At 45.2% G+C, this 26,824-nt stretch overlaps 1 long non-coding RNA gene across 1 annotated transcript in view; it reads left to right on the plus strand.

Moving 5' to 3' along the window:
* LOC144827213 (uncharacterized) overlaps positions 1–22,884 on the plus strand; it is a 157,136-nt gene extending 134,252 nt beyond the window's left edge. Inside the window, exons 3-4 of the long non-coding RNA XR_013610082.1 lie at positions 521–743; positions 22,503–22,884. This is a non-coding gene — a long non-coding RNA (uncharacterized LOC144827213). The remainder of the gene's footprint in view (positions 1–520; positions 744–22,502) is intronic.
* Positions 22,885–26,824: the final 3,940 nt, after the last annotated feature.

Genomic DNA, 26,824 nt, shown 5'->3' on the forward strand with positions numbered 1-26,824 from the left:
CTATAACAAAGCGAGGAAAAGATGGCTGGTGCAGATTTGCAGGAACCTGGGTAGTAGGCGCTGCATTGAAGTGTTTAGGATACTGAAGTATGACCTCAGTATCCCAGTTGTCTACTCAGTTGCTGGATTCCTGTTTTCCATGTGGTGCACCAGAAGGGTTTTCTTGAAAGCATCTAATGATCTATTGAATAAGCTATAGCAAATGACAAGGTTGCTATTTGGTGTAATCTCCCTCTGTAACATAGTATACTGTCTCATACTGAAGGGTTTCCCTGTTGCTTTTTATCAAAGTTTTTTACCTAAACTATTTATTTATTTATTGCAGTATGCACTTTCCACAAATTTGTATGTGTATGTGTAACAACCGCACTTTTCTGCTTTGTCCCTTCTTTTTTAATATGGAATCAATGTAATTTCTAAATCAAGTCTGTAATGTTTTTAACCCTCTTGAAATGTTATGTTTTAAAACTCTTTGATGTATTTCCATAAATGAATGTAATTGCATGCTGCACTTTTTTAGGTCACATTGACTGAAATAAAAGTTTTTTTAACTGAACTGAAGTAAGAATGGGTGGCAGTTCCTTCCGCTTTCTGGCGGCCAAACATTGGAATAAACTTCCCCTAGGCCTCCGGCTGAAGTCCTCTGAGACAATCTTTCGGAATAAGCTCAAGACCTGGCTTTTTCCGTCTTCAAGCATCCCCGTCTAACTCGTCTTCTATTTCGCTTCTCTGCTCCACTCAGGGTAAGTCTTTTTGTTGCTGCGCGGGGACACACTAGTTAGTGTAACCATGCACTTTACAAATTTGTTTATTATTATTATGATTTTGTGGTTCACCCTGACAAGGATTGGGCTTATTACTTGAGTGGGACTTTTACCCCTTTCAACTAGTAACCCAATTTCTTTTGGTGGGGAGTTGGTGGGCCACTGTCAATGGCGCAAAAGGAGGCACTTACCCTGCATCCTCTACTACCTGATTAGTTCTGTGTGGGTTTCAATGCTGCAGGGGTCCTGTATCAGTGCAACAATGCAATCACTTCTACAAAGACCCTATAGACTATAAACACTTCATGGTAATTGATATTTTCCTAGATTTGCTTCTCGACTGCTCTAAAGTCTTATATACTGGCCTATCAAAGAGCATGGTTGGATCATAACTGATCAATAAGCAATTCATTCACTTTGAAATTGTGATTTTGAGGCAGGGAGATCAAAATGAATGTTGGGCAAACGACATGGGGTCAATTCACAAGGTAAACAATCATCACACAAGATAAAGAATTTTTCACATATAGAGCCTCACGGTAGGGTGCGCCTTAGCGCGCTCACACCACCGGAGGACATTTTGCTAGGTCCTGACGAATGCTGAGCGAATTGCAACTTAAAACATGTTGACCATTTTGTATACTTAATAGGACTCCGGTTCCCTAACTCAGAACCTTGTGTAGTCCGTTCACTTTGTTTTTAATCTAATGCAGGTTGGCCATTATTAAAGATTTTTGTAAAGGCTACAACCTTTGCATTTTTTAACACACTGGCACACTCACTTATAGTCACTCCTAATTTGGGCACTGTTACACTCACCACATCCCGCTCCGCTGTAATCAGGCGTTGTAGCACGCTGGGGGGACATTCGGTCAATGATGAAGCATGTCACCAACTAGTGGTGAGTGAGGGTCCTTCATTAAGAAAAGAATTTCTTTTTCCTTACGTTAGTCTTGGGTGAGCTTTGCACCCGATGGGTTTTTGTCCTGGTAAGGTACCTCGTTGGGTATTCGCAGGGGGACAGAGATTGGACACCATGTACTTGTGTTTGTGGGAATAACGACCGCATTCACAGTACAGAGTGAACAAACTAACTTCACTTTTTTGTTTAAGACAGCAGCTTTTTCTTTTTCTTTTTCACTGAGTCACTCCTTTGTTGTTATTTGCGACTTTGTTTGGGGTACAGGAGTGTCTACTCATGCCCTCTCTCTCTTGTTGGTATTAACTGTGTGTCACATGGCACAGGTGTGCATGCACACATGTGCATGCACACCTGGATTCGGTATTTTACCTCCCAATTGGATTGGGTGGTAAAATACCGATTCTTAAAGCCCTGTGGCACTCTGACATGTGCCAGCTACATCTGCATTTACAGAATCGGTATTTTACGGAGTCTGTATTTACCGATTCAGTAATTTTACCGAATCGGTAAATACAGAATCAGTAAAATACCGATTCTGTAAATGCATGCCCTACATCTGAAAACCCTAATACCGGTCGGAAACGGCCAAAATCGGCCATTTCCGACCGGTATTAGGGCTCCTTCATCTGGCCCAAAGTCCCTAATGGGGTAAAATAGGGAACTAGCTATTCCTGACTGCTTTGCCACACATCAGCCTGCAATCACGATCAGAAGCACACAATTACATCCAAAACGCAGGTCCCTGCTCTCTACGCCTAGTGCCATGTTTTTATTTGAGACAGACCGAATACTGAATCCCACTCAAGAGAAGAAGGAACTTCACTGAGGAGACAAACATTGTGACAACTTTGTAGCTGACCTCTAGGGTGAATTATAAGGTCACACCCTGAATGGAGGTAACAAGACATCCCAGTGGCAGTGTCACCCAAAGTGTGAATGCACTAAGGGTCGAGGTGCTCACTGTGGGGACATTTAAAACATAGTAGAGTGATAGAAGGCCTGTGATGTACAACTTTACAAAGATACAGTTAGCAGCTGCTATGGCTGGTGGTGTACTTGGAGCATACCTTGGTCTCAAACCTCTCAACCAGAGTATGCCCTCCGCATGCAGGTGCATGACCTTCCTGCTCCAGATTCCAGCTTTGTCATGCCAGGTACGATGGCCACACCACTGCTGATATCAATACCTCATATTGCCTTAAAATGTCACAATATCTACATAGAGCAGACATGCCAATCACAGGACTCAGAGCCCAAACAAACACACACAAAAGTAACCTTCATCAGTAAATATCAGTGTATGACTGTAAATAGTATGCCTCTTTTGATAAACAACTACCTACCAGACTCTGTGACTGCATTATTTCAAGGACCATTAGTGCCACCACCTCCTCATGGCAGGGGCAAAGGCAAGTCAGCATAACTGCCCATCTCCACTACCCAGTCAGTTATGTGTCATAACAAATTCAATCCTATCCACACTCTACAGAAATGTGCCGTAACATATTTCCACTGCCACTACATCACACACGCAATCCAGTTTGTCTGTGCATATCTTATGCTCTCCTGCCATTGAAATCAATGTTAAAACACTCCTGCATACACTAACATGCTGTCTGTCATTGTTACCATTGCAGGTCTTGTGTTGCCAGCCCTTGTCACCTGCCATCAACTCCACTGCTATTGCCCTGCCTGTGGTGACATACAGAACAGCACTCTACTAAAATCATCTTTGCTGGAAGGATAACACACACAGCTGGCCTGAATGTCATCACAGTTCTCATTTAGTCAGTTTGTTTTTATTCCTTGCCTGCTGTTAGCTTTTCTTTTTCTCTAATAGAAAGTGTGAAGTTCTTAGATCATAAGCAAAAATTCTAATATCATCCTGACTGCCCACTCTGTAGGCCGACATGTTTTTTGTTTTTGATAATGGGTGCCACTATCCCAATATGGCCTCCTACTGCGTAAACTTATTGTTTAAGGATGGTAACTTAGGGGTCTATTAGGATGGTGGGCGGTGGCACCACCGTGATGCTGGCGGTGCGGAAAAATGCATTTTACCGCCCGCGAGCAGCAGACCTCAAGCCTGCCATATTAGAATGGCCAAACATAGCCAAATTCCCGTCTGCCGCGGTGCTAAGCGTACCGCCATCAAAGTGTGCCCGCTACTGCGGTGTTGTGAGCCAATGGAGACTCACCGCCATGCGAAACGACGTCCGCCGCTCCACAAATTAGGATGCCCCAAACAACCAGTCGCACCGCAGCGGAGAAACTGCCCAATCAGAGACGTCGGAAGCTTGACAGCGGAGCGGGAAACCAGAGTCCCGGTCCACACCACCCGGACACGACCCCAAGGGACCCAGCCCTAGACGTTTTTCCGGTGCAGTACCTGATACACCACCAGCAACTCATGGACCGCCGCGGACACCGCCAAAGGTACGCAATAATACAATCACAACACACAACTAATGGGATGATACAGGGTCCAATTCCACATCAGACACCCTGGTGGGGACAGGAACACATCCACAAGGGTACCCACACATGACCCATCTGCCACCAAGTCACCCCTCTGCATCCAGGACACACATTTTCCGTGATCATGCAGCAATGTCCCAGTCATGTCACCGCAGTGGTGAAGACAAGGGAATACATGCGCACAATGCAGAAGGCAGGGCCAGGCATGGGCAGGGCACAACGATCACAGGGCCACACATCCACCCTCCACACACTAGCCCCCCCTGAAGGGACATGCCATGTGCCCCTCCTGTGCACCCCCATGCACAATAACAAGCCAGGTAATACACACCCTGCACCACACACCAAACAACCAGGGAGACAGCCACAGCAGGACTGGCTGCAGAGGAACACACAGCACAGAAGCACAGAGCCAGGGCAACACGCATACAACAACACCACACTCATGGCAAGAAAAATGAGTACAAGCACTAAATGAACACACACACACATACAAAGCTCAAACATCCTACTGGACACACAGCCTGCCAAGTCACACAGACATACCCCACACTGACACACATACACAGACCACATGCCACCATCAATGGAGCACAACAAATAGGAAAGCCAAAGTGAGGGGCACCCAAATGGAAGGCCATGGAGACAACCACCAAGCAGGAGTACATCACATGCAAGACAAGGAACATAGAACAATTCCCTCAGCTAATCAAAGCACACATGGCTGGTACAGTGAGTGAAGTCAAACCACAGACAGCTCAGTGCAACAACCCAGGGAAACAACAAGGCAACCCATGTATAGGCACAAGAATGAAAGGAAGGCCCTGAAGTCAAACCGTGACCAGCCACACATGTGTATACAACTACTTCACATGAGTACGCCAGCAGCACAACACACAGGGTCCATTGACACACTCCATGACTGTCAAACACTAGTAGGAATTTACACACATACCCCCCTCACATCAGTAGCACACAACACCAGTGTCAAACACACTGAAGGGTGGCAATATTTCCCAGTCAATACACGCACACACAGACAAACAATCACACACCCTGGGGGTAGCCACAAACATCACACACACAAACGGATGCCAGAACAAATATCTGCCCAAAAACAACAGACAAACACATAACCGACCAGAAACACACACAGAACCACAACAAGAACAGACATGACCTGTGCAGCAAAACTGTGGAAAGCTAATGGGAGCACAGACACAACAGGAGTGTACAACCTCATCAGTCAGGAACAATACACAGACAACATACCACAACACATACAAGAAGTGCACCATCACAGAAAAACACAGCCACATCAAACAAACAACAGAGGCACAGGCAAAAAAAACTCATACCAAACACAACAGGACATCAGTGGATGCACACCAGGCAATGACAAGGCAACATACAACCACAGCACTGCGTGCACAACAAGCAGTGTGTGCACACCAAGCATACCAGCCCCACACAGATATAAGTGACACAACATTAACCCACAAAACACCAATCAACACAGCACAAATACAACATCACACCCAGGAAGTGAAGCAGTACCACAGCAAACACACATACATTCAACACAACACCAACAGATGCACAAGTCTGGGACAGAAAGGTGGAAACAACTTGACCAGAAGACTGGGCAGCACACACAGTTGAAGTGCATATGAGCAACCATGACGGCCAAACAGCACAAGAACATCACATATAACCTATTTGGTGACACATTGCTCCAGGCCAAAGAGCTGCATCACAAAGCAGTGTCTCAAATGAAGTGATGGGGAGGCACACACACATGTAAACCAAGGGGACAGCTGACATCAAAGTGAAGTGTTTTGCATGTCAGCAGTGGACATGGCAGGAGTGTACCATACACAAATAGAGGGAGTGCAGACTCACAATGGGAAGGCATCTGCAGCACAGATAGGGGATGGTATGACACCACACGCAACATGCCATACTGGAGGCAATAAGGCACCATGTGACAGCATTGCATGAGAAAACACAACCACAATGGCAGGGTGGAGCAGCAGGTCTGCACAGTCTACACAAACAGTACCAAGGCACATGGATGATCAACTAAACACAACACTGACTTGCCAGTCACACACTCTGCATACTCACAAGTGACAAAAACAACAAGTAGGAGTCAGCCAGAACTGCAAGGACACACTGCACAGTGCACAACATACAACTCACACATGTACATACAACCACATCCACAGGGCTGAACAATCCAAACAATAGGCACTCAACTCCTGGGTGACGCATGTGTGTAGTTGACAATGCGGGGGCACACACACATCAACACTCCCAACAAAGTCCCCCTTCACACTGCAGACTGGCCATCACAAGATGACCACACACATACACTACTGGGCACACATAAAGGTAGAACACACATACATGATGACCCTGGCCAGCCTACTTGCAATCATGTGGATTGAATTCCACTCTGTGCTGGTATTGCCCCCCAACTTGACATGTGTACAATATAGCCAAAATGAGCAAATTAAGAAAATGACAACTGCATTCCATTTAAAATTGACACCATTGCCCCCACAAGTACCAGGGTCAGGAGGCACTGAAGTCCCTGTTACCCCTGCAAAAAATAGAGTAAGTGAGCCAAGACATTGGCTATGTTGACGTGGCACACAGAGCATGTGGCAGAGTAAACCATATACACACAGCAAAAGAACATTATACAGTAAGGACACTGACAAAACAGACAACAGGAGTAACTGTCTTTATTCACATATTGCACAGATAGGCACCAAGAGTAGATAAGAGCAAGGCACAAAATGCAGAGTATGTCCATGAGAAGCTGCACAGGCAAGGGCAAAACAGCAAGGCAAGTGGCCAGACCAAGGTGCAGAGTGAGTATATGAGAAGCTGCACAGGCAAGGTCAAAACAGCAAGGCCAGTGGCCAGTCCAGGGTGCAGAGTGAGTACATGAGAAGCTGCACAGACCAGGGCAAAACAGCAAGGCCAGTGTTCAGGGCAAAGTGCAGAGTGAGTACATGAGAAGCTGCATAGGCAAGGGCAAAACAGCAAGGCCAGTGGCCAGTTCAGGGTGCAAAGTATGTCCATGAAAAGCTGCACAGGGAATAGTTGAACACAGCAAAGAGCAACAAGGCCAGTGGCCAAAACGAAGTGCAGAGTATGTCCATGAGAAGCTGCACAGGCAAGGGGCACACAGCAGTGAATGACAAGGCCAGTGGGTAGGGCAAAGTGCAGAGTGAGTACATGAGAAGCTGCACAGGCAAGGGGCACACAGCAGTGAATGACAATGCCAGTGGGCAGGGCAAAGTGCAGAGTATGTCCATTAGAAGCAGCACAGGGAATGTGTGCAACTGTACCTTTCCATGGTCAGCAACACAGTCAGGGGGTAACAATGTGCAGTACAGGCCCCCCTGTGTGAGAGACAGGTGTGTGAGGGTGACTACCACTCAAACTTGACTGTCAGGTGGCCTGGGAGCTGGCTGTGTATCAAGGACAGTTGGAGCACTTGACCGGGGAGAGAGCAGCCAAGCTGAGGTAGAGCTATCAGTGGCTTGGTAAGCCGGAGGGCTTCTTGGACCAGGTGATGTAGTGGCACATGGAGGTGGAGTCATGCTGACCTGAGACACAGTGTGGCTGGGAGAATGTGGAGGGGTGCCTTTCCACTTCTTGGGGATCCTAACTGGCTCTCTTGCCTTGGGATCAATTAGAAGTGGTGTGGACACAACAGGCACACTCACCACCAAAGCTGCATCAGGTGCAGACGCTGGCATTCCCACTGGGGATGTGCTGTATCCAGTAGAACGCTTTGCCTGGCTTCGCCTTTGCCCCTCCATCCCATGTTTACCAGGTGTTACCCCTACAGTGCCCTCCTTTTCCGGCTTCACTGGGCCTGGAATGGGAGTCGAGGTGGTAGGTGGATCTGCCTTGGAGCCCTTCTTAGGTGTACCCTTGCCATGCACCACCTTCTTAATGGGCACAGAAACGGTATGCTTCTCTTTGCAAGATGCTTTAGGGACAGGAGAGTCCTTGGCTGGGGATGCATCTGAGGCATGTGAGCCTGAGGTCTGCTTCTTTGCTTTTTGGCCCCTAGTGTCACCTGACATGCTTTTGTCTTTGCACTCTGTGGTGACTTTAGTCTTCTGTGGGGATGGTGTCAGCGCAAGGTACTGCTTGGGTTACTGCTGCTGTGAGCTTCGTGTGCTGTATTGTGACTTTGAGGTCTGTGGAGCATGGTCACTATCATCAGACGTGGCCACTGCCAGGGGGGTGGACAAAGGGACCAGAGCTGGACTGTGAGTATGTGCCTGTTGAAGGGCTGCCGTCACTGTGGAGGACAAAGACTGGACAGTCCGGTGCAGCCTACCCACGTCTGAATGTGTGCCCTCCATGAAAGCAACAACCTGTGCCAATTTTTTCGTGGTCAATGAAGGCATTGAGGAGAGCTGTCTGGCCTACACACAGCTGGTGCTGATGGCAGCGGGGGGACAGGGGCAAGGGCAGCGGTGCCCGGGGTGAAGGGCACTCTTCCCTCTTACTGGTGCGAACATGGGCAGCACTTGTGTATTGGGGATTCGTGGTGACACATGGCTGGGGCCAGGTGGTAGCTACCGCGATTTGGGTGCCATACAGTGACATGGGTGTGCGGGATTGTGTTGGCGGATTACTTTTACAACACCAATGGACACATCATGCTGTGTCAATGGCCATCTGGCAAACATCAACAGTGCACAGTGGCTACATGGTTAATGGCACATCATTGTGTACACAGTGCCAATGTTCCATTTAGTCCACTGGTGATTACACATGCCAAGTTTGTGTATGTGATTTTGTAGATTGGCATGTACTCCGTCACATGCCACTTGTGATATTGATGGGCCTGTACACAGGACAGTGTTGTTACGGACTCTACAACGTGTACACATGTCAATGTGTTGAGGTGCAGTGACAATCATAGTAATGTTTATCTCAATGAATGTTGTTGGGTTTTGCATGTCCTCTTATGTTTGATCATGCACACACTCGTCATTTGTAAGACTGTGGTCATTGTATTGTTGATGTGTGAAATGTTCAAATGACGAATGACAGTGTGTCAGGTACAGCAGCTAGGTATGAGACAGTGAGGTTGCTTTGTTACACATATGCTGGATGCTATCCTCCCAGGTGTGTCCATGGTAAATGTGGCCATCTCCCTATGTGCATTAACATTGACTGAGGTGTATATAAGGTACTTGCTGTGTGTAAGTTGGCATGGGTGCGATTAGTGTAGCTGAAGGTGTCCCTACATGTAAGATGGTGTATGACTTAATTTTGATGACAGTCATTGTTGGTGTTGTGTCAGCTAGAACGTGAGATGCTGTGCCCATCTCATGATGTCTTGCATTGACATGTGTCCACTTTAATCTCAACTAGGAGGAGACCAAATGTGCTTCGTCATTTGACAGTGCTGGCAGACATGGAGGATGAGGCGATCATTCAGAAATGCAGTCTGGCTAGAGCCACCCTACAAACCCTTTGTGAGATGTTGAAGCCCGACCTGCAGCCTCACAGAACATATCCAACAGCTTTCACCCCGATGTATAAGGTGATGGCGGCACTGCATTTTTTTGCCACTGGATCATTCCAGCACACAGTGTCCAGCGCAGGTGGGATGTCACAACCTATGTTCAGCTTGGTGCTGAGTGATGATCCGTCCGCTATGATGATCTACAAGGACAGATATATCCATTTCCCAGGGGCCTGAATTGGCCCCTATGACAAATCCCCTATGTTGTTGGTGCCATTGATTGCACCCATGTTGGGCTTGTGCCACCACAGGCACGTGAGCACATCTACAGGAATTGTAAACATTACCACTCCATAAATGTGCAAGTGGTGTGCCAGGCAGGTATGATCATCTCACAGGTGTGTGCCATATTCCCAGGCTCGGCCCATGACTCATACATCTTGTGTAACAGCATTGTACCCCAGCTGATGGCTAATCTGCTTCCCCAGGGTGCATGGATTGTGGAAGTCACGTTTCCGCTGCCTGGACAAGACCGGAGGTGCACTGATGTACTCGCCCAGGAAGGTGTGTCAGATTGTGGTGGCATGCTGCATGCTCCACAACCTAGCCATTCGCAAGGAGATTCCCCTGATCCTGGATAATGATGAGCAGCCAAGGCCCCTACCTGCAAAACAACCCGTCTCCAGTGATGAGGACAGTGGAGAAGAGGAAGGTGTTGACCTGCGTCAACAGCTCATCACCCGCTATTTCACTTGAAGGTGGGTGACAATGTACAACGTACCCATTGTCTGATGATGTTGCTGTTGTTGTGAAGGTGTATGTTATGTTTGTGACAGCAGGCGGTTGGAGACTCAGTGGTGGCTGACATTGTTTCTGGGACAGTTCATTTAGGTACATCTACTGGATGGCACTTGTTGCCCATTGTGATGTGTGCATGTGGGATTCTCCTGTTGTGAAGTGTTGTGTGATGTCTGTGATGCCACACCCAGACTAGTGAATGTTGTTCTGTTGTGTTTTCCTAGGTGCTTTCAACCTCTCCTTGCCTACATACACACCAGACTCCTGGTACATTGTAATCATGGTGAAGACTGTACATCCTGGAATAAAGACGGAGCAGGTACTACAGCATATGTGTAAGGAGTTGTTTATTTGCAATGGTGACATGTGAGGGGGGTGAACATCTATAGTGAGGTGATTAGTGCAGCAGTGAGTTGACAGTTCTGGTACATGAGATCATCGAGTAGTCACCACATAGATGTGGTGACCCAGTCTAACAGACAGTTGCCATTCACAAGGTAGTGTGGGGAAGAACAATCCAAAAAGTAAATGCATTGGGGAAGAGGGTTGCAATCATGGCTGGCTTCATGCCTGGTGTTTGGCAGGTGCTTTGCCAGCAGATATTCCCAGGGTTTTATTCGGACAGCCCCTTCGCTGCTTGGCAGGCGGGGCCTCTCCTGGGGGGCTAGTGGGGTCTGAGGACTCACACCTCTCTGTGGCCGCAGGGGAGGATGGTGAACTGTCATCCTGTGAACCACCAGTGGGAGGGGGAGGTGTTGGTTGTGGTGCAGACCTGTCCCTCAGTACAGCCACTAGCTGGCCCAAGAGGTCCACAATTTGTCCCATGCGGGTGTCCATGGACCTCATCAGCAGGAGGAGCTCACGGGAATCTTGTTCGGACCGGCCCGTTTGTCCCTGGACCCATTCATATGCCCCAAGGACTCTGTGTATGTGCTCCAGGGATTCGGTCCCAGGCTCTGGTTGTCTGTGGGTAACCTGCCCCTCCCACCTGCCTGCTGCCACGTACCTGTTGCCTCTCTACTGTCGGCACCCGAATCCTCTCCCTGTCCTCCTCAGTCGGTAGGGTGGTCATCCTGTGGGGCAGGGAGAGTGTTGCAGGCAGCTCTGGTAGTGGTGGTGGTGGTGGAAGACGCACCGGCTGTAACAACAGGGTCTGCTGCATTGAGGTTGTTGTAGCAGCAGATGTGGTGGGGAGACGATAGGGTCCTGGGACCTGTTGCGCCCTGGAACACCAGATGGGCCAGCTTTGGGCTCCTCCTCCAAAGAATCCTGGGAGTCAACATCCGAGAGTCGATGTTCCAGGGAGACTGGCTCTGCAGGTTGCTGGTGTTGTCCTCTGCAGTAAGCTCTTGGTCACCTGTAGGTCAGATGGGAAATGGTCATTATAGTGCACCCCGCAAGCTTTGTGTTAGCTGTGTGTCATTCACTGTTTTTGTACACTACACAGTTGACTGATCATCACATTGTTTTCTATGTGCACTACTGTGCCTCCTGTCATGATGCTGTGATACATGCATTACTTGTCCATGGTGTGAGGTATCAATACATACCATGCACCAGGTGATAATTTGTGATTACAGGGACATGTTGACTTCTAGGGACTAGCGCAATATACAATTTCGGTGAGGACTCTTTGTTGATTTGTCTGACCTGGCAAACGTCACATCTGGGCATGGACTGGCCATTGTCATCTCCCGCATACCTTTGTCTTGTCATGTGCATAGCTGGATTTGTACCACCAACCATGCTTTCTTATTTTTCATATGGTCCTTGTTGCTCTGGCCCCATGGCATTGCACATGTCAATCAGTACTGTACATAATTATGCACAGACTTTCTTCTACATGTGCATTGGTGTGTCACACTTTGGTTGCTTTGACAGTTTCCTTTGATTAGCTGTGTGCAAACTGTGCGTGGCAATAGGATCGATGTGTATATGTGTGCAATGAGAGGGCTGGTGTTGTCATATGGCACAATTTTTTTGTGACGAATGGCTAGGTGCACGTAGTGGCTACTTACCTGTTATGTTTTCACATTTGGCTTTGTTATGTGACACATCTGTGTGTGCGTGGTGGAGGCTTACATCATGCTCAGTGATGGTGGTGGTCTGTTAGTTTGTTTGTAGTGATCCATTAGATGCCACATGCATCTGGGTGGTATAGAGAGCTCCATGTAAGTTTGTTTGGTGTACTGCAATGATTTCCAACTGCTTCTGGGTGGGGGAGTGCTCCATCCTGCTCAGGTGTGGGACACAGGGCATGGTGGGAGTAGTGGTACAGGCCTCCCACACCCAAACAGCCCTTCCAGGGAAGATGGCTACCTACCTATAAATGTGTTTGGTGTACTGCAATGGCTTCCAACTGCTTCTGGGTGGGGGAGTGCTCCATCCTGCCCAGGTGTGGGACAGTGGGCATATTGGGAATAGTGGTGCAGGCCACCCACACCCAAACAGCTCTACCAGGGAAGATGGCTCTCTACCTGTAAGCTTGTTTGGTGTAATGGAATGGCTTCCAACTGCTTCTGGGTAGGGGAGCGATCCATCCTGCTCAGGTGTGGGACAGGGGGCATGGTGGGAGTAGTGGTGCAGGCCTCCCGCCCACAAACACCCTCCCAGGGAAGATGGCTACCTACCTGTAGTTTACTGTAAGTTTGATTTGGATAATCTAATGGCTGACACATGCTTTTGGGTGGGGTGGAGGAGGGCTCCATCTTGCTGATGCTGTGGGACAAGGGGGCCTGGTGGGAGTTGTAGTGCTGGCTGCCTGTACACATGCCCCCATGGTAATGTTGCTAGCTACGTTTGGGGTGAATGGGAGGGAGTGAATGTTGGATCTGTGAGACATATTTTTGTGAGTGTGTGGTGCAGATGAATGGAATTTGTCCTAGGTGGTGTAGCTTTATAGTTGTGCAAGACAGTACATAGCAGTGTGGTGGTAGTAATTTGTTTATACTTACCAGCCTCCACTCCCCCGGGTACTCCTGTGGGACTCTCTGGATGCAGTATGGCAAGCACCTTCTCCTCCCATGGAGTGAATGGTTTTGGTGGAATGGGAGGGCCACCGCCAGTCCCGTGAACCAGCTCACGGTTCTTGCTCCTCCTCTCTTTGACAACCCTCTTCAAGTGATGCCACCCCTTCATGATTTCCTTTTTTGATCGCGGGGTGGTCCCTACTGCATTGACCTTCTCGACTATCCTTGCCCACATTTGTGCTCTTGTGGCTAATGGTGTCTGTTGGACCAGGCTACCAAACATTTGTGGTTCCACTCTGACTATCTGATCCACCATAACCTTCAACTCACTCTCTGTGAATTTGGTCATTTTATGTGTTGCCATTGTGTGTGGGGGGCAAAGTGGTTTTGGGTGCAGGGTTGTGAGTGGTGGGTGTGGTAGTGATGTGTATGGTGTGTGATATGCAGGGGGTTAGTAGTGCAGGTGTGGAAGTGGTGGTGGTGCTGTGTGTGGGGTAGCTAGTGATGTTGTGTTCTTTGCCTCTCCTTTCAGCTGTGGTGTATGTCCCTTCACTTCTGGAGTATTGCAAAGGATTCTGGTCAGGGAATGGGCTGGTTTTATACTCAGCTATGTGGATGTGTCCAAATGGGGGAGTGCTGTCAGGTGTGTTGTGTGGGTTGTACTGGGATTTTATTTTTTGCTATGTGGTTGTGTCATTGGGTTGTGTTTTGTGTTTTTGGGGGACATGGCTAGTTTGCTGTGTTCACTTTGTGGCCTTATTGTCGGTTTTTTCTGTCGACCGCCATATTTGTCACAGAGCATCTGCAGTGGTGGCTATGTTGCAGCTCTTCTGCTGGCTCTCCCATTCATCACTGTTTGCGACCGGGGCAGTCAGAAACAGCAGAATGTACCAGGGAACCATCGGGGATATCCTAATTTCCTGTGCGGTGTCTCCGCTATACGTTGGTGTTTTTCCGCCGCAAATCCGACCGCCACAGGTTTTGGCCATCTCCGCCCACTACGGGTGTTTTTTCTTGGCACCGTTCGCTGCGGTCAGTGTTTTTGGGCGGTTGATCCTAATTTGGCCACTGGTTTTTCCACGGTACCTGTGGCGGTTGTTTTTCGCTTCCATGGCGGTCGGGGTGGTTTTCCGACCGCCATCCTAATAGACCCCTTAATGTCAAAATGTGGCTAGAGCTGAAGTATTTTGTGCCATTTTAGTTTAGTCTTCTAGGATCCTTAGTGCCCCCGTTTTGTTTTGAAAAGGTAAGATTAAATTAAAGTCAGTTGGTAAAAAACACATCATACAAACGCCAGGATTTGGCGATTGAGTATGGAAGGTCTTCATGCTAGAATTATCACTAGAGGTCATGCCAGGTTGCTCAGCCAGCTACTCTCTGTCAGAAAGTTAATTCCAGAAGCTGTACAGGTGTCCTTCACTTATACATGTTGTTGGCTCCTCGACAGAACTCTAAAAAATAGCTGAAATCAGCTATTCAAAGGTATGATGTGTCATCCATCCTAATAAACTCTAAAACTTGAAAGGCAGGTTTGTTACTTAATGCTTCAGCTAAGATTTAGAATAGCGCTTTGGAATAGCTTAAGGATATTATGATTTCAGAAACTCGCTAAAAATTTTAGAAATGTTTCTTTTGTTTTTGCTGACCATTTCATGTCTAATTGATTTTACTTTTGCATTATTTGTGGTTACCCTTCACATGTTATGCACTAGACAGAGAATTAAAAAAAAAACATTTTTAATTGCATGTCCTTGTTTCTCAGCGCTATCGTTGAGTGTATTATTCATAAATGAAATATTGCTTAGAGGGACTTACAGTAACCTGAAACAAGCATTTGCAATAGGTCTCGCATTTGTGAGCGTTTGAGCTATTGGCATTGTAAAGAACAATGCCTTTTATTTATGTGCTTTGAAAACCTGCAAGCGGAACGTAAACACGCACTTTGTACTTGTAGTTGTTGCTTACGAGAAGCAAGGCTGCCAGTAACTGCGCCTCTTTTACTGCCAGCCGTGCTTCTTGTAAGTAAGGACTATAAGTAAAAAGTGCGTGCTTACACACTGCTTGCTGATTTTCAAAACATAGGAATAAAAGGCATTGTCATTTACAATGCCAATAGCACACACTCTTGCAAATGCGAGACCTATTGCATTGCAAATGCTTGTTCTGTGTGAGTGGGGCCAGTATGCCACTCTCTTAACTGACAGAAAAAAGGTCTATTCAGGACTATTAATTACCAAAACATCGTATTATGCCACCACTAGCAATAGACCAAAACATGGACAGGAGTCGCTTTGTGACAAATGTTGTCAAAAAAGGACATGTTCTGTGCCCCCCTTTTAGGTCAAAAACACATTCTAGACCTTGGCAGCACCATGGACAGGCCTTGGCCACAGAACGTAAACTAGATGAACATGTTAGCTGGACTGGTAAAAAAAAGTCAGGATGCCATTTTCACATGCAGGTTAGGTCATTCAGTGAAAGGATGTTTTCCTATACATGATGAAAGTCTAAGGGGATATTCACAAGGACTCAAATCCAAATTATCCCACCCTAATGCAACAAATGTGGAGATAGAATTAACACCCCATTCACAAACTGGTGCAAACTGCAGACATCGCCTGTATTCCCGCGATAACTGCCCCAAAATGTATCTCCACGGTGGACACCACCAACTAACCGTAATTAGATGCAGAGTAGGCGTTCCCGTGCAAAAACACATGAAAAAACCACATCACCACTTTCACAACGACATGCAAGAACAGTGATGCCAAACAAAAACAGGTGATAAGCCGCAGTAGCAGCAGGAAATTAACAAGTGCTCATTGCTGGTGTAAAGCAGGATCACTACCTGCAGCAAGAAAGGGAGCCCAGCCAAGAGCCACACCGGAAGACCCACAGATGCCATGGATACAATGATCATGCAACACGGATACCCATGAGGTCCACAACACCCACCGCAACCACCCCAGGGCCCCACCCCGGTCCTCCCCCCCAGACATACAAATACCGTGCATGACACAATAGCCACAACAAATGCACGATGACGCACAGCGCCAAAATAAATACACACATGTGTGGCCAGAAGAACGAGAAACAGCCACACAGCAGTGACGTAACAACCAAAAACTTTATTGATACACAACACAGAACAGCAATGCAGAAGACTCCTGCTCCTGTCGGGTCCATCAGGGACAACCTTGACATCACAGCCTGGAAAAGAAAGCACAACATCAGGACATGTGTCATGCGCTCATCAAAGGAGCAAGACACAGAGAAACAGGGAAGGAAAGTGAGCCAGAGAGAGAAAGAGAGGGAAGGAAAGGAAGGGAGATAGAGTGAGAGAGAGAGAGAGAAGGGAGATTGAGTGAGAGATAGAGAGAGAAGGGAGTTAGAGGGAGGGAGAGAGAGAGAAGGGAGATAGAGTTAGAGAGAGAAGGGAGAGAAAGGGAGGGAGAGAGAGGGAAGGGAGACAGTGAGATAGAGAGAAGGGAGATAGAGTGAGGGTGAGAGGGAGAGAGAGAGATAGAGCGAGAGAGCGAGACAGAAGGGAGATAGAGTGAGGGAGAGAGAGAGAGGGAAGGGAAGGGAAGGGAAGGGAGAAAGAGTGAGCGAGAGCGGGAAGGGAGATAGAGTGAGAGAGAGAGAGAAGGGAGATGGAGATAAACCGCCGCGACTGCACACACAGGCCCCACTGCTCACCTGCTGCCACCGGTGTGTCCATCAGTAGGCACATCACGCAGGGTTTGCAACAATGACTCGAGGGCTCTGGGCATAGTTCAGTCCCTGTCCGGACAAGGAAGTTACTAATGTGTGTCCCCCAGTTGTGGTGTCCACGGCACCCGGGACACAATAGGCAATGTAGCACACTGTGACAGGCATCCCACTAGATGAGCATCATTGACGTAAGGGAAGTCACTGTCCCCACTTCCATCCACACATTCATGCAGGAATGATGAAAGACATGACACAGCAGTGCGTTACTGGTTGTTTATTGCCAGGGGAGTGTTATCAGCTTGTGTGACACCAAGCAGAAACAGGCCAGGTGGTGGAGATGATCACCCGAGTATCTGATGTGCTGTGCAAGGGTGGCACCCAACCCCACAGGGCTAGCGTAAAAAACAACCTCAGTATGAAGATTTTGATCAAAGTATGCCATTGGACACTGAACACTGAACTGACCTGCCGCAGTAGAAAAGCAGCAGGAGACAGTGCAACAGGGCCACACACCTCTACCTCCACAACCTTTAGTCAACACCATGGGCAAGAAGCGGACATCCACTCATTGACACTCCGACAAGTGTTGACTGTCATCCAAGAAAGGGACAGAGATGAATCTTGTTCACCTTTGAAAGAGAGACCAGAGGAGACGGAGACACCTTTAACACTCATATATACTGGGTGGTATCCTTTTCAGTTACCCAATTTCAACTTAATTTGCTATGGTCATCTCATGAGCAGTACTCTATTGCCGGAACAGGACGATGGCATTAGAGAAATGGTCCTAACCACAGGAACGTCACTTAAATGTTATTTTTGAATGAGCTCTAATTGTCCCTTTCCATTGCTGAGTGTGCTTGGGCTGTGACAGGGGGTGGAGGGTATCAGACAGTAGCGGTGAATTACTCTAGGCCTAAGATAGTAAGGCAAAAGGGCACCTTTCCCTCCAAAAGGCAGTGCTGGGCACTGTGCAACTAGTCAAAGACCATTTATTTTTCCCTCAGGATTATTGGAGTATGTATTCACCTCTCTGTTGTAGGACTTATGCCTGTTCTGCCTAGTGCAAGTAGAGAACCCTCGCAACTGTGGGAAGGACTCAAAGCCCTCAGACCATGGCTAGAGCAGATGAAGGAGGAAATAATAGTAAGACTACAGCTAAAGAGAACCAGCAAGTCCCTTAACAAGGGGGAAATAATCATAAGCCTACCGTACAGTGCTAAACCCCTCTATTATTCTTGTTCTTAGAGAATGGCACACAAAAGGAACTCCAAACAAAAATATACAACCGAAGCAGGTAAAAAGAGGTAGACCAACAGAGAAGTACTATGCTAAAAACCCGACCCAGTTGAGTCTCTGTAAATCCCACTAGATACCTATAGCTCCCTACTGGTCTTTCCCCCTTGCCTGTATTTCCGCCAGTCATTGCTGGCGCAGAAGGTACATTCTTACTCTGATGTATAGACAAGTCAGTATCTTGGGGACCTGACAAAGGGATGTATGACTACTCACACTCTACACATCCTATCACTGAATGTTAATGACATCACTAGCCTTCTAAACCATGCAGGAAGAATGGGGTTGCAATTCTAATACACAAATCTCTCCCACATAGAATCTGCAAGATATGGACAGACTCAGATAGCATATATGTATTTGTACATCTACTAGGGAACATATTTCAGCTGTAGGATAAACCTATCCACCCAACGATGGTAAAACTGCCTTCTTTGGGCAACTGAACAAGATATTTACAGAATGTAGTAAGACCAAACTGGTAGTAGGGGGTAGTAGGAATATGGCAATTTATCTGATTACAGATAGCACAGAACCAACAGGCATGGGCAATGCTGTTGATTAAGTTCAGATAAACAAACTTTTGGGAGACCATGGCGTGGTAAACATTTGGAGAGTTGACTTCACTACAACTACGGTTGACACTTTTCTATCCTTGGTGGACAACACATCATCCTGGATCAATTACTTTCTAGTACACCATTTACTATTAGGTGCACCATTTGAGACTGACACCCTACTGGAGGGAAGGGTGTGGATGGGGTGGATCTTGATCACAACTCCATAGCTCTGGAGCTGTCCCTAAATCAGAGGAAATCTCCCTCCAGCCTCTGGAGGGAGAATGTAGGCTTCCATGCTTTCTGGAGGAATAGTGGTCATTAAATGCTCATCTATGGGTATAAGGCTTAGAGGATGAGAGCTAAGTTACCTCTCAAGTGCTAGTCTGGCCGGCAGGGAAGTCGACCTGGAGAGGGCTCCTTATGAGGGATTCAGCAATAACCACAAAGGGTCATGATGCAAACAGGAAGGACCTAGAGCAGGAAATTACATGGATTGATGGCAGAGTACAATGTAGGACCAAGTTTCAAACCCGGAGGAAACTAGAAGCAGAAAAACTCAAGTATAACCAGTTATACATATTGGCGGCAGAGCCAGCTTTAGTGAAGCTTAGCTGGCAGCATAACGAGAGCAGGGAGAAGCGTTCCAGATGCTGGTCTTTCAGTTGTGAAAGAGAAAAGCCCAATTGTCCATCCATGTGATCCACACAGTTCAGGGACAACTCATAACCCAACGGGAGGATATGGCGGCAAAGTTCACTTCTTTCTATGAAACCCGATATGCTACTAGTCGTGCTAGAGACTCTCAAAGTGAAAACGCCTACTTAGACTTGATTCAAGTTCCAATCCTATCAGACAAAAGGAGGAATATATTGAGCGATGCGATTACGTCCAATGAAATAGGAGGGGCTATATCAATCTTGCCGACTTATAAATCCAGGGGGGAAGATAGCTTCCCTGGAGAATTTTAATAAACGTGCAAACCTCAAATGAAGCAAATACTCTATCAAACTTCCAAGAAGGCGGAGAACACAAGGTCCCTGGGGCCTATTTCCAATAAGGCAATAATAACACTACTTCCCAAGGAAGGGAAGGACTTGATAGATTGTGGGAGCTACAGGCCCATATCCCTTTTGAAAATGGACCTTTAAATAATGGCCAAGGTGCTGGCCAACATACTTCGGAAAGTCATCCCCTAACTGTTCATTGCCTCTCAATTAGACTTTGTTTCAGGCTGGTATTCAAGTAACCATTTGAGAATGTTACCGCATCTGCTGTGGGACAACAGGCACAGGTCAGAAGTGGAAGACCTTTCTTTAAATGCATAAAAGGCTTTCAACCTGGTTGAAAGATCATACCTATTTAAGGTGCTTCAAAAGTTCGGCCTGGGGCAGGACTTTATCCAGAAAGGCCGCTGGTTATACAATGGACCGATAGCACTGGTCGACTGTGGAGGGCAACTATCATGCACTATTCAAATACAACGCTGCACGCAACACGGCTGTCACTTTTCACCACCTCTCTTTAAATTAGCCTTGGAGACACTGAGCATTGCATGCCAACAAAGGCAGAACCCATAAACTCATTATTATATACCAATAATATTTTGTTAAAAGTCCAGCAACCCTGTACCTCTATCCTGGCATTGATGTTCTTATTAGACACTCGTTCAGACTTCTCCATTTATAAGGTCAACTGGGGAAAGTGTGAGTTACTGCCAATGTCCGACTGGATGACAATTGCCTTTATGGAAAGGATAAACATGAGCTGGGTCCCGAAGGGCATGAAATACCAGGCATCTTTCTCAACAAAGTAATTGAAGCATGTCGAAGGATACCATGATGCCTGAAGCTAGACTTTGTAAAATGGGATCATCTACAGCTGTCATTATGGGGGGAGAGGTTAGGTGGTAAAAATAGTAACAGCACCCTGATATAACTATGTCATAGGAATGCTTCCCATCCTTATTCCGCATCACCTTCTACTCAGAATAGACTTGGAAATTAAGTCCTTTGTCTGGGAAAATGTTAAGCCTAGAATCTGATTAAACAAGCTCTGTGCACATACAGAGATGGGAGGAATGCGCCGACCCAATATAGGTTCCTATTACTTTGCATAACACCTGCCCCGACTGGGTTCCTGGCTACCTGAATTGGCAGAGCGGGCCTGGGGTCCTTTATAAGTATAAGATTCTGCCTCTAACAATAGACAACCCCGTAATCAGATATGTTTTATATCTAGAGACAATAACCCTCTCTATTACATGCGCACCTCTTGCTTCACACCGCCGCCATTCTCTGTAACAAAGCAGCCATGACAGTAGGTGGGATGAGGCTGTCCAGGCCGCATAAACACTGTTGACCAACTACTGGAAGGAGGCACCTTCAAATCTTTTGAGAAGCTCCAGAGAGAGTTCCATTTAGATTAATTATATGTCAGGAAGTCCTGACAACTAACTCATTGTTTTAGAACAAGGCTTAGTAGAGTCCCCATATGTCTCTTGGATTCACTGCTTCAGTTCTATCTAAAAAAAATGGGGGAAGTACAAAGGGCCCATACCTGGGATGTATGGACTTCTTATTATATAATCTTCCTGGAAGATGCTGCTTTCAGGAAGTACTGGGCTCAGATAGCATGGCATTGCACCAGGTATTGGTTAATCCTTCCTATTAAAACAGCTAAATGACTCTCGGATGCAATGCTAATAGAAATACAAATCACAGAAAAACACTTCAGAACCACCTTAACCTTGTACAAAAAAACCTTGATGAAATAAACAAGAAGTGTCAAATATAAGGATCATCTCACTCAATCCAAGATTCACACGTTTCAAAAGGATCTGAAGAGATTTTCATATGTAGAAGTGTACCTACACTCAGCACCCGAGTACATTAACACAGGGAAACAAGGGGACACAACTGGCACTAACTCATCAGATGGTATATCATTGGAAACAGACAGCTGGTCTAATAGTGAGGACAATAGAGGAAGACAACAAGGCAGAAATAGAAACAGACCATGAGTACAGCCATGGCAGGGTTTCAATCCCGATAGTTAAAAATCTAATATTCCCTCTGGAAATCTCACTTCACTCATAACCACTCATATATCTAATATTCCACTCAACCCCCAATTATTCATTTAGAAATTAACCATAGAAGCTCTACTCAGAGTGTGTGAGCACTTGTGTGCATATTTAATATCATATCAAAAATTAAAGTAAAGTTATACAATAAAAACATATATCGTAGAATTCATAAACAATGTATAGGTTGGGTGGGTGTTTGTACTTATAAAATGGTACAGATGGTGTATTATATCTCATGTATTCATTAACCATGTATATGTTTGGTTTAGATAAGTCATATGTGTTTATTTGTTAAATTATGAAGATAGTTTTAGCATGCAGGAATGTTACAAAAGAAACGTTACAAAACGTATGGAAATGTTCCTGATTTTTATGTATACTTATTCTTTTTTGTCTTTCTATGGTAGGCTTCTACATACTATGCGGATAAGGAAAAAGAAAAATGTTAGTCCTGAGGAAAGTGGCTCTATTTTTCACTGCTCCACCGAAACGCGTTGACGCACAATACCTTGGTTAAATTTGAGGGGAGTCAGCGACTAGTAAAAGACAGGGACGTTTTTTCTCCCCTGCAGGGTGCTGCCTATAACAAATCTCAAATTACCAGATATAAGACAAAATGCACTGTCTCATATAGTTGTCCTGTCTGGAGGTTGCTGTCTGTTGAATTGTTGGATTATGAGATAACCCGCATTTGTTTTACTGTTTATGATGATATATGTTTTTATTGTACAACTTTACTTAATTTTTTATATGACTTATTAAATATGCACACACGTGCTCACACACTGAGTGGAGCTTCTATGGTTAATTTTTAAATTAATAATTGGTGGTTGAGTGGAATATTAGATATATGAGTGGTTATGAGTGAAGTGAGATTACCAGAGGGAAAATTTGATTTTTTACTATCAAGTTACTTAGGTGCTCTATCCCTTTGGATTACTAGAGCCCCTCTCCTTGGTTTCAAGGGTTTCAAGCCCTACAATAACATAATGGAATTCCATATTAATTCTATCCTCCAGCCCAAACGCACCCATTTTTTGGCTGGGGCAATTATTTTCCACATTTCCCACCACCGCGGTTTACTCCTAACCAAGCGTTTAATTTTTTATTGAGGGGAGACAGAGGAAGAGGAAAGAGCGGAAGAGAACAGAGAACTGGGATGATCGATCAAACAGCAGGAGTACACACCAGGAGCATGTTGAGGGAAGCTCTCCCGGGGCCAATCAGGGAACCAACATTTTGACAAATATGTCCATTATAAAACTGACATATACACAATGCTGAGTCTTGAATAAAGGACTAGGGTTTGTACCAACAGCACACCTTGACAAGTTCTGATTGAATTGTTAACTTGCTGAGTTCTTTAGAAAACTCGAACTGAAAACTTTCTTTGAAAAATCAGAAGCCATTATAGTCAAAGGTGACACAGGACTGAGGATAAAGTCCACATTTTTTACCTACGCCACCACAGTCCCCATTGAAGTTCTTACATTCGAAAAGGCACTGTTCAATGAAATAGAGACAAAACACAAAGGCGGCAGGTACATCTTCCATAACATGAGTAAAGCATAAACCATTACACTTAATGATCTAAAAGCTGATAAAAGAATTGTCATAAGACCCACAGATAAAGGGGGTGGTGTGGTTATCCAAGACAAAGAGAAATACAAGGAGTGTCTTCTCCTTCTTGGAGGCAGAAAGAATTACATGATTCTCCCAACAGACCGCATACCCCAATTTGGAGCGGGGATAAAGAACCTCATGGAAAATACCAATTTAATTTCTAAAAAAGAGCCTCAATTTCTCCCACCATTAACCCAAAAATCCCATACTTCTACATGCTACCCAGAATCCACATGAACAAAACGCCCACTCCAAAGTTGCCCTTGATTGCGCACGACTTGCTATCATAAGAAACTGCTCTGAATACGAAGGAACAATATACCTACAAACATTTGGGCATTCATGGGAAGTATGTTTGTGTCATGCCTGTGCCTGCGCACATCGACTATCCGCTGCCCAGTCGACCGACACGTCCGCTTACCACATGTAATCATATAAGTGCACAAGCGCTGCAGATTGTTGTTTCGATCTCGGTCATCACTCTTCCACTCGGGGTTGGCAATGGTTGGCAAAAGGAGGCTGAAAGACGATGAACGCATGTGCTAAGAGTAGCGCATGCGCAATAGCCTGCTAGTGTTATTTATCCCCGCCCAAGACGCACAGGAAACGCTTCGCGTTTAGCCAGCTTGTTGGTTCTCGTTCCGGGTCACGGTGACGGGCGTCCGAGGAGTTAGCGGTGGTTCCTGTGTTTCCGAGTTACCTGGGTCTTCCTACTTGTTTGTCGTGTGAGTTCAAGAAGCGGCATAGCTTCTCTTAGTTCAGCTTTTGTTTCCTCTTTACGTTTCCTTATTCGATCCTACCTTATCCGCGAGCCTCCCTTCGCTTGCATGGTAGGCTCATTGTTTTATCGTTTTCCTTATCCTTGTGGAGTTTCCACATTTGTGATATTTACCTTGTGCATTTAACAAGGCTTACTCTCCTGCTGCCCATTGGTATTGCTTCTGATTACGATAAAGCGGGTTACAGGACCTTTTAGGTGAGTTCTTATAGTAAGTTGTAAAGCATATCCCCTGAAGTCTTGCTAGTATTTACGAGTTGTTTCTGTCTGCAGAAATCGGCAACCTGGTTTCATACTCTGTTCTTTCGCACTATTGTTTCCTGGCATTTCTCGTCAATTATTACCAGCATCTCCTCAGTAGTCTGAAGGTATATAAGTTCCCACAGATCAGTATTTTGGGAGTAGTGTGGGGAGTTATTATTTTCATTAACTCTTTGTTTCTTTTGCTACAGTACCAGACTAGAGAAAATTGAAGCAACTCTGTCTTTGGTGAAGATTGAGGAGAGCTGTGTTTATCCCCCTCTATCCTTGTTTTGTTACCCTGTTTCTCCCTTGTCACTACTTGGGGGTTAGTGTTATATCCTGACTCCCGGGGTGATAGGGGTGAGACAGAGAGCTTAGCATCGAGCCTCCAGGACACTCCCGAGACAACAGGTGCGTGCATGACAGTTTGCCCCCATTGGGGCGAGACTATATGTACACAACATTGAAACAAAACACATCTAAAACACAAAAAACCTGTTCAAACAGAACATTGTTCTGTGGAAGCAGTACATACATGATAATCTTATCATCTGGGAACAATACAACACCTTCAGCCCTCCTTTCCTCACCTGGATAAACAATTGTGATCACAATCTGAAATTTACCCACACCATGGATAAGGTGTCCATCACATTCCTAGATGTCACAATTTTTATTGAACATGGAAAACTGTGCTCTAAAACCCACCATAAACCTACAGACAAAAACACCCTTTTGGGGTTTGATAGTTTCCACACCCGACCTTTGAGGGAGAACATGCCCTATATGCAGCTTCTTCGGCTCAGAAGAAACTGCAACAAAATGTCTGATTTCAACCTCCAAGCGAAGACCCTGACAAACAAGTTGAAGGATTGCAACAACCCAGAAAAAGTGATAAGAACTACTAAGAAGCAGGTGAGGAATCAAAATACAGAAGCTTACTGGAAAGTCATACATGGGATAACTCTAGTATCCTGCTCACATGTGTCACCACTTATAACATAACACTATCTCCGGCCAAGTAAAAAAAGTCATAAACAAACACAGGGGCAGACTGGAAACGGGCACATTGAAATGGGAAATACCCGAATTCTCCTTAAAAAGTGTTAGATTCCTTAATATTGTGAGTGAGAAATATCGACAGCAAGACTATTGTGTTCAAGAATATCGATTTAAGGTAAAAAATATTGATTTTAGAAAATATCTAAGTGTTTAATATCATTTGCAAAAATATAGTTGTTTAAAATATTGATTGTTTAATTAGACTTATGTATTTTAGAATATATTTTAAGTGCATGCGATGTATTTTTTGTATAAGAATTGGTTATATTTTTTAATATATGTGTTACATTTTTAGTAGTTATTAATTTTATTTTAATTGAATGTTGTGTTTTGTAGTTCCGTAGTGGGTTGTGGATTTATAGCAGAATAGGTTGGGAAGCAATTTACTTATATTACATTAATAATTATTTTTTAATAATTAATATTGATTTAATTGAGATATTATAGTGTTAATTGGGTGAAGTAATTTATTATTAATTAATATTAGGATAATTAAGATTAATTAATTAATTAATTGGTCATTAATTATGGTAATTGTGTAATTCATTTTAGGTGCCTGTTTTGGGGTTTATAGGTGTAAAGGGTGGGAAGTAATGTATTTGTGATTAATTAATAATTCGTTGTTAATTGATATTAATCAATTTATTGAAAATTAGGTATGTGAATTGTGTAATTAATTTTAGGTGTAGGTTCTGGGGTTTAGAGGGGTAAAGGGTGGGAAGTAATCTATTTTTGATTACTTAATAATTAGTTGTTAATTGCTATTAGGTAATTCATTAAAAATTAATTATGGCAATGGTGTAATTAATTTTAGATGCGTGTTTTGGGGTTTATAGGAGTAAAGGTTGGGAAGTATTTTGTGTTTAATTAATTAATAAATAGTTGTTAATTAATTAATTGATATTTATTTAGAGTAATTGTTTATTTTTTGTGTGTGCTTTTTACTCCTAAAGGGGTAAAAGTGGGTATTAAATACATTGTAATTACTTTATAATTAGTTGGTTAATAGTAATAGTTTTTTAT

The sequence above is a fragment of the Lissotriton helveticus genome, chromosome 4_1 (genome assembly GCF_964261635.1).
Source record: "Lissotriton helveticus chromosome 4_1, aLisHel1.1, whole genome shotgun sequence".
NCBI lineage: Eukaryota > Metazoa > Chordata > Amphibia > Caudata > Salamandridae > Lissotriton > Lissotriton helveticus.